We start from the raw sequence: 6872 nt of genomic DNA on the forward strand, positions 1-6872 counted from the left end.
GAATCGAACACTTGGGCGATTTAGAAGGCCTTAAATGATGCGCTCAAGTCCAACTAATATCGTTGAGCTACAGTTACTCTGTAAAATCCCTTTCTTGGAGGCTAGGCGAGATCAGTTTGAGTTAAACTTAGCCACTTAAGCTAGTGAAAGTATTAGCCCTAGAACAAAAGAGAGAAGTTGGAGACGGACAGAGAGAGTTAGAGAGAAACTTTCTCCATGAGATGTAGAAGAGAAAGTTAGAGAAAAGAAACGGAAATAGGATGCAAATTAAAGCGAATTCAAATTCACCCTTTTGGACTTGATAATTGAACACTTGGGTGATTTAGAAAACATCAAATGAGTTGCCTACCTAAGTCAAACTGTTATCGTTAAGCTCCAATTTCTCTGTAGATTCTCTTTCTTGGAGGCCAAGGAAGATCAGTTCGAGTTAAACTCGGCCACTTAAGCTAATGAAGCTGTTAGCTGCCTAACCTAATTAGTTCCTAGAACAAAAGAGAGAAGGGTGGGGAACGACGGAGCGAGTTGGAGGGGAACTTTCTTCTTGAGAGCTGGAAGATAAAGTTAGAGAAAAGAAAAGGAAATAGGTTTAAAATCAAAGCGAATTCAAATTTATGCTTTTGGGCTTGAGAATTGAACACTTTGGTGATTTACAAAACATTAAATTAGTTCCTTTACTACATCGTCAAGCTACGATTACTCAGTGAATTCTATTCCTTGGAGGCTGAGCAAGATTAGTTTGAGTTAAACATGGTCACTTAAGAGAATGAAGCTATAAGTTGCCAAACCTAATTAGTTCCTCGAACAAAACAGAGAAGGGTGGAAAAGGACGGAGAGAGTTAGAGAGAAACTTTCTTCTTGAGAGCTAGAAGAGAAAGTTAGAGAAAAGAAAAGGAAACGGGAATAAAATTAAATTGAACTCTAATTCATCATGTTGGACTTGAGAGTTTAACACTTAGGTGATGTAGAAAACCTTAAATCAGGTGCTTACGTCAAACAAATATCGTGAAGCTACAATTACTCGGTAAAATCTCTAATCTCTTTCTTGTAGGTTAAGCAAGATTAGTTTGTGTTAAATTTGGCCACTTAAGCTAAAAAAACGACAAGTTGCCCAAGCCAATTAGTTCCAAGAACAAAAGGGAGAAGTTGGAGACGGACGGAGAGAGTTGGAGACAAACTTTCTCCTTGAGGTCTAGAAGAGAAAGTCAGAGAACGGAAAGGGAAATAGAATGAAATTTGAAGGGAGTTCAAGCTCAGCATTTTGGACTTGCGAATTGAACACTTAGGTGATTTAGAAAACATTAAATGAGTTGCTTAAGTTAAACTGCTATCGTCAAGCTACAATTACTTGTCCACCAAAAAAAAAAAGGGCTACAATTACTCAGTTAATTTTCTTTCTTGGAGGAAGAGCATGGTTAGTTTTAGTTGAACTTGGCCACTTAAGCTAATGAAGCTATTAGTTGCCTAACCTAATTAGTTCCTACAACAAAAGAGTGAATGGTGGAGGAGGACGGAGAGAGTTAGAGAGAAACTTTCTTTTTTGAGAGCTGGAAGAGAAAGTTAGAGAAAAGAAAAGGAAATAGTATTAAAATTAAAGCGAATTGAAATTCAGCATTTTGGACTTGAGAATTGAATACTTAGGTGTGATTTTGAAAACATTAAACGAGTTGCTTAAGTTAAACGAATATCGTTAAGCTACGATTACTCAGTAAATTCTCCTTCTTGGAGGCTAAGCAAGAATAGTTTGTCTGAAACTTGGCCGCTTAAGCTAATGCAACTGTTGGTTGCCTAAGGTAATTAGTTCCTAGAAGAAGAGGGAGAGGACTGGAGAAAGGACGGAGAGAGTTGGGGAGAAACTTTCTTCTTGGGAGCCAGAAGAGAAAGTTAGAGAAAAGAAAGGGAAACAGGATGAAAATTAAAGTGCGCTCCAATTCATCATTTTGGACTCGAGATATATACACTTAGGTGATTTAGAAGACATTAAGTCATTTGCTTAAGTAAAACTAATATCGTTAAACTACAATTACTCAGTAAATTCTCTTTCTTCGTGGATAGGCATGATTAATTTGAGTTAAACATGGCCACTTAAGCTAAAGAAACTAATAGCTGGATAAGCTAATTAATTCCTAGAACAAAAGAGAGAAGGATGGAGAAGGACGGAGAGAGCTGGAGAGAAACATTCTTATTCATAACTAGAAGAGAAAATTGGAGAGAAGAAAGGAAATAGAATGAAAATTAACCAATTGATCCTTTTGGACTTGAGAATCGAACACTTGGGCGATTTAGAAGGCCTTAAATGATGCGCTCAAGTCCAACTAATATTGTTGAGCTACAGTTACTCTGTAAAATCCCTTTCTTGGAGGCTAGGCGAGATCAGTTTGAGTTAAACTTAGCCACTTAAGCTAGTGAAAGTATTAGCCCTAGAACAAAAGAGAGAAGTTGGAGACGGACAGAGAGAGTTAGAGAGAAACTTTCTCCATGAGATGTAGAAGAGAAAGTTAGAGAAAAGAAACGGAAATAGGATGCAAATTAAAGCGAATTCAAATTCACCCTTTTGGACTTGATAATTGAACACTTGGGTGATTTAGAAAACATCAAATGAGTTGCCTACCTAAGTCAAACTGTTATCGTTAAGCTCCAATTTCTCTGTAGATTCTCTTTCTTGGAGGCCAAGGAAGATCAGTTCGAGTTAAACTCGGCCACTTAAGCTAATGAAGCTGTTAGCTGCCTAACCTAATTAGTTCCTAGAACAAAAGAGAGAAGGGTGGGGAACGACGGAGCGAGTTGGAGGGGAACTTTCTTCTTGAGAGCTGGAAGATAAAGTTAGAGAAAAGAAAAGGAAATAGGTTTAAAATCAAAGCGAATTCAAATTTATGCTTTTGGGCTTGAGAATTGAACACTTTGGTGATTTACAAAACATTAAATTAGTTCCTTTACTACATCGTCAAGCTACGATTACTCAGTGAATTCTATTCCTTGGAGGCTGAGCAAGATTAGTTTGAGTTAAACATGGTCACTTAAGAGAATGAAGCTATAAGTTGCCAAACCTAATTAGTTCCTCGAACAAAACAGAGAAGGGTGGAAAAGGACGGAGAGAGTTAGAGAGAAACTTTCTTCTTGAGAGCTAGAAGAGAAAGTTAGAGAAAAGAAAAGGAAACGGGAATAAAATTAAATTGAACTCTAATTCATCATGTTGGACTTGAGAGTTTAACACTTAGGTGATGTAGAAAACCTTAAATCAGGTGCTTACGTCAAACAAATATCGTGAAGCTACAATTACTCGGTAAAATCTCTAATCTCTTTCTTGTAGGTTAAGCAAGATTAGTTTGTGTTAAATTTGGCCACTTAAGCTAAAAAAACGACAAGTTGCCCAAGCCAATTAGTTCCAAGAACAAAAGGGAGAAGTTGGAGACGGACGGAGAGAGTTGGAGACAAACTTTCTCCTTGAGGTCTAGAAGAGAAAGTCAGAGAACGGAAAGGGAAATAGAATGAAATTTGAAGGGAGTTCAAGCTCAGCATTTTGGACTTGCGAATTGAACACTTAGGTGATTTAGAAAACATTAAATGAGTTGCTTAAGTTAAACTGCTATCGTCAAGCTACAATTACTTGTCCACCAAAAAAAAAAAGGGCTACAATTACTCAGTTAATTTTCTTTCTTGGAGGAAGAGCATGGTTAGTTTTAGTTGAACTTGGCCACTTAAGCTAATGAAGCTATTAGTTGCCTAACCTAATTAGTTCCTACAACAAAAGAGTGAATGGTGGAGGAGGACGGAGAGAGTTAGAGAGAAACTTTCTTTTTTGAGAGCTGGAAGAGAAAGTTAGAGAAAAGAAAAGGAAATAGTATTAAAATTAAAGCGAATTGAAATTCAGCATTTTGGACTTGAGAATTGAATACTTAGGTGTGATTTTGAAAACATTAAACGAGTTGCTTAAGTTAAACGAATATCGTTAAGCTACGATTACTCAGTAAATTCTCCTTCTTGGAGGCTAAGCAAGAATAGTTTGTCTTAAACTTGGCCGCTTAAGCTAATGCAACTGTTGGTTGCCTAAGGTAATTAGTTCCTAGAAGAAGAGGGAGAGGACTGGAGAAAGGACGGAGAGAGTTGGGGAGAAACTTTCTTCTTGGGAGCCAGAAGAGAAAGTTAGAGAAAAGAAAGGGAAACAGGATGAAAATTAAAGTGCGCTCCAATTCATCATTTTGGACTCGAGATATATACACTTAGGTGATTTAGAAGACATTAAGTCATTTGCTTAAGTAAAACTAATATCGTTAAACTACAATTACTCAGTAAATTCTCTTTCTTCGTGGATAGGCATGATTAATTTGAGTTAAACATGGCCACTTAAGCTAAAGAAACTAATAGCTGGATAAGCTAATTAATTCCTAGAACAAAAGAGAGAAGGATGGAGAAGGACGGAGAGAGCTGGAGAGAAACATTCTTATTCATAACTAGAAGAGAAAATTGGAGAGAAGAAAGGAAATAGAATGAAAATTAACCAATTGATCCTTTTGGACTTGAGAATCGAACACTTGGGCGATTTAGAAGGCCTTAAATGATGCGCTCAAGTCCAACTAATATTGTTGAGCTACAGTTACTCTGTAAAATCCCTTTCTTGGAGGCTAGGCGAGATCAGTTTGAGTTAAACTTAGCCACTTAAGCTAGTGAAAGTATTAGCCCTAGAACAAAAGAGAGAAGTTGGAGACGGACAGAGAGAGTTAGAGAGAAACTTTCTCCATGAGATGTAGAAGAGAAAGTTAGAGAAAAGAAACGGAAATAGGATGCAAATTAAAGCGAATTCAAATTCACCCTTTTGGACTTGATAATTGAACACTTGGGTGATTTAGAAAACATCAAATGAGTTGCCTACCTAAGTCAAACTGTTATCGTTAAGCTCCAATTTCTCTGTAGATTCTCTTTCTTGGAGGCCAAGGAAGATCAGTTCGAGTTAAACTCGGCCACTTAAGCTAATGAAGCTGTTAGCTGCCTAACCTAATTAGTTCCTAGAACAAAAGAGAGAAGGGTGGGGAACGACGGAGCGAGTTGGAGGGGAACTTTCTTCTTGAGAGCTGGAAGATAAAGTTAGAGAAAAGAAAAGGAAATAGGTTTAAAATCAAAGCGAATTCAAATTTATGCTTTTGGGCTTGAGAATTGAACACTTTGGTGATTTACAAAACATTAAATTAGTTCCTTTACTACATCGTCAAGCTACGATTACTCAGTGAATTCTATTCCTTGGAGGCTGAGCAAGATTAGTTTGAGTTAAACATGGTCACTTAAGAGAATGAAGCTATAAGTTGCCAAACCTAATTAGTTCCTCGAACAAAACAGAGAAGGGTGGAAAAGGACGGAGAGAGTTAGAGAGAAACTTTCTTCTTGAGAGCTAGAAGAGAAAGTTAGAGAAAAGAAAAGGAAACGGGAATAAAATTAAATTGAACTCTAATTCATCATGTTGGACTTGAGAGTTTAACACTTAGGTGATGTAGAAAACCTTAAATCAGGTGCTTACGTCAAACAAATATCGTGAAGCTACAATTACTCGGTAAAATCTCTAATCTCTTTCTTGTAGGTTAAGCAAGATTAGTTTGTGTTAAATTTGGCCACTTAAGCTAAAAAAACGACAAGTTGCCCAAGCCAATTAGTTCCAAGAACAAAAGGGAGAAGTTGGAGACGGACGGAGAGAGTTGGAGACAAACTTTCTCCTTGAGGTCTAGAAGAGAAAGTCAGAGAACGGAAAGGGAAATAGAATGAAATTTGAAGGGAGTTCAAGCTCAGCATTTTGGACTTGCGAATTGAACACTTAGGTGATTTAGAAAACATTAAATGAGTTGCTTAAGTTAAACTGCTATCGTCAAGCTACAATTACTTGTCCACCAAAAAAAAAAAGGGCTACAATTACTCAGTTAATTTTCTTTCTTGGAGGAAGAGCATGGTTAGTTTTAGTTGAACTTGGCCACTTAAGCTAATGAAGCTATTAGTTGCCTAACCTAATTAGTTCCTACAACAAAAGAGTGAATGGTGGAGGAGGACGGAGAGAGTTAGAGAGAAACTTTCTTTTTTGAGAGCTGGAAGAGAAAGTTAGAGAAAAGAAAAGGAAATAGTATTAAAATTAAAGCGAATTGAAATTCAGCATTTTGGACTTGAGAATTGAATACTTAGGTGTGATTTTGAAAACATTAAACGAGTTGCTTAAGTTAAACGAATATCGTTAAGCTACGATTACTCAGTAAATTCTCCTTCTTGGAGGCTAAGCAAGAATAGTTTGTCTTAAACTTGGCCGCTTAAGCTAATGCAACTGTTGGTTGCCTAAGGTAATTAGTTCCTAGAAGAAGAGGGAGAGGACTGGAGAAAGGACGGAGAGAGTTGGGGAGAAACTTTCTTCTTGGGAGCCAGAAGAGAAAGTTAGAGAAAAGAAAGGGAAACAGGATGAAAATTAAAGTGCGCTCCAATTCATCATTTTGGACTCGAGATATATACACTTAGGTGATTTAGAAGACATTAAGTCATTTGCTTAAGTAAAACTAATATCGTTAAACTACAATTACTCAGTAAATTCTCTTTCTTCGTGGATAGGCATGATTAATTTGAGTTAAACATGGCCACTTAAGCTAAAGAAACTAATAGCTGGATAAGCTAATTAATTCCTAGAACAAAAGAGAGAAGGATGGAGAAGGACGGAGAGAGCTGGAGAGAAACATTCTTATTCATAACTAGAAGAGAAAATTGGAGAGAAGAAAGGAAATAGAATGAAAATTAACCAATTGATCCTTTTGGACTTGAGAATCGAACACTTGGGCGATTTAGAAGGCCTTAAATGATGCGCTCAAGTCCAACTAATATCGTTGAGCTACAGTTACTCTGTAAAATCCCTTTCT

The sequence above is a fragment of the Camellia sinensis genome, chromosome 3, assembly GCF_055761805.1.
Source record: "Camellia sinensis isolate YWXY chromosome 3, ASM5576180v1, whole genome shotgun sequence".
Lineage (NCBI taxonomy): Eukaryota > Viridiplantae > Streptophyta > Magnoliopsida > Ericales > Theaceae > Camellia > Camellia sinensis.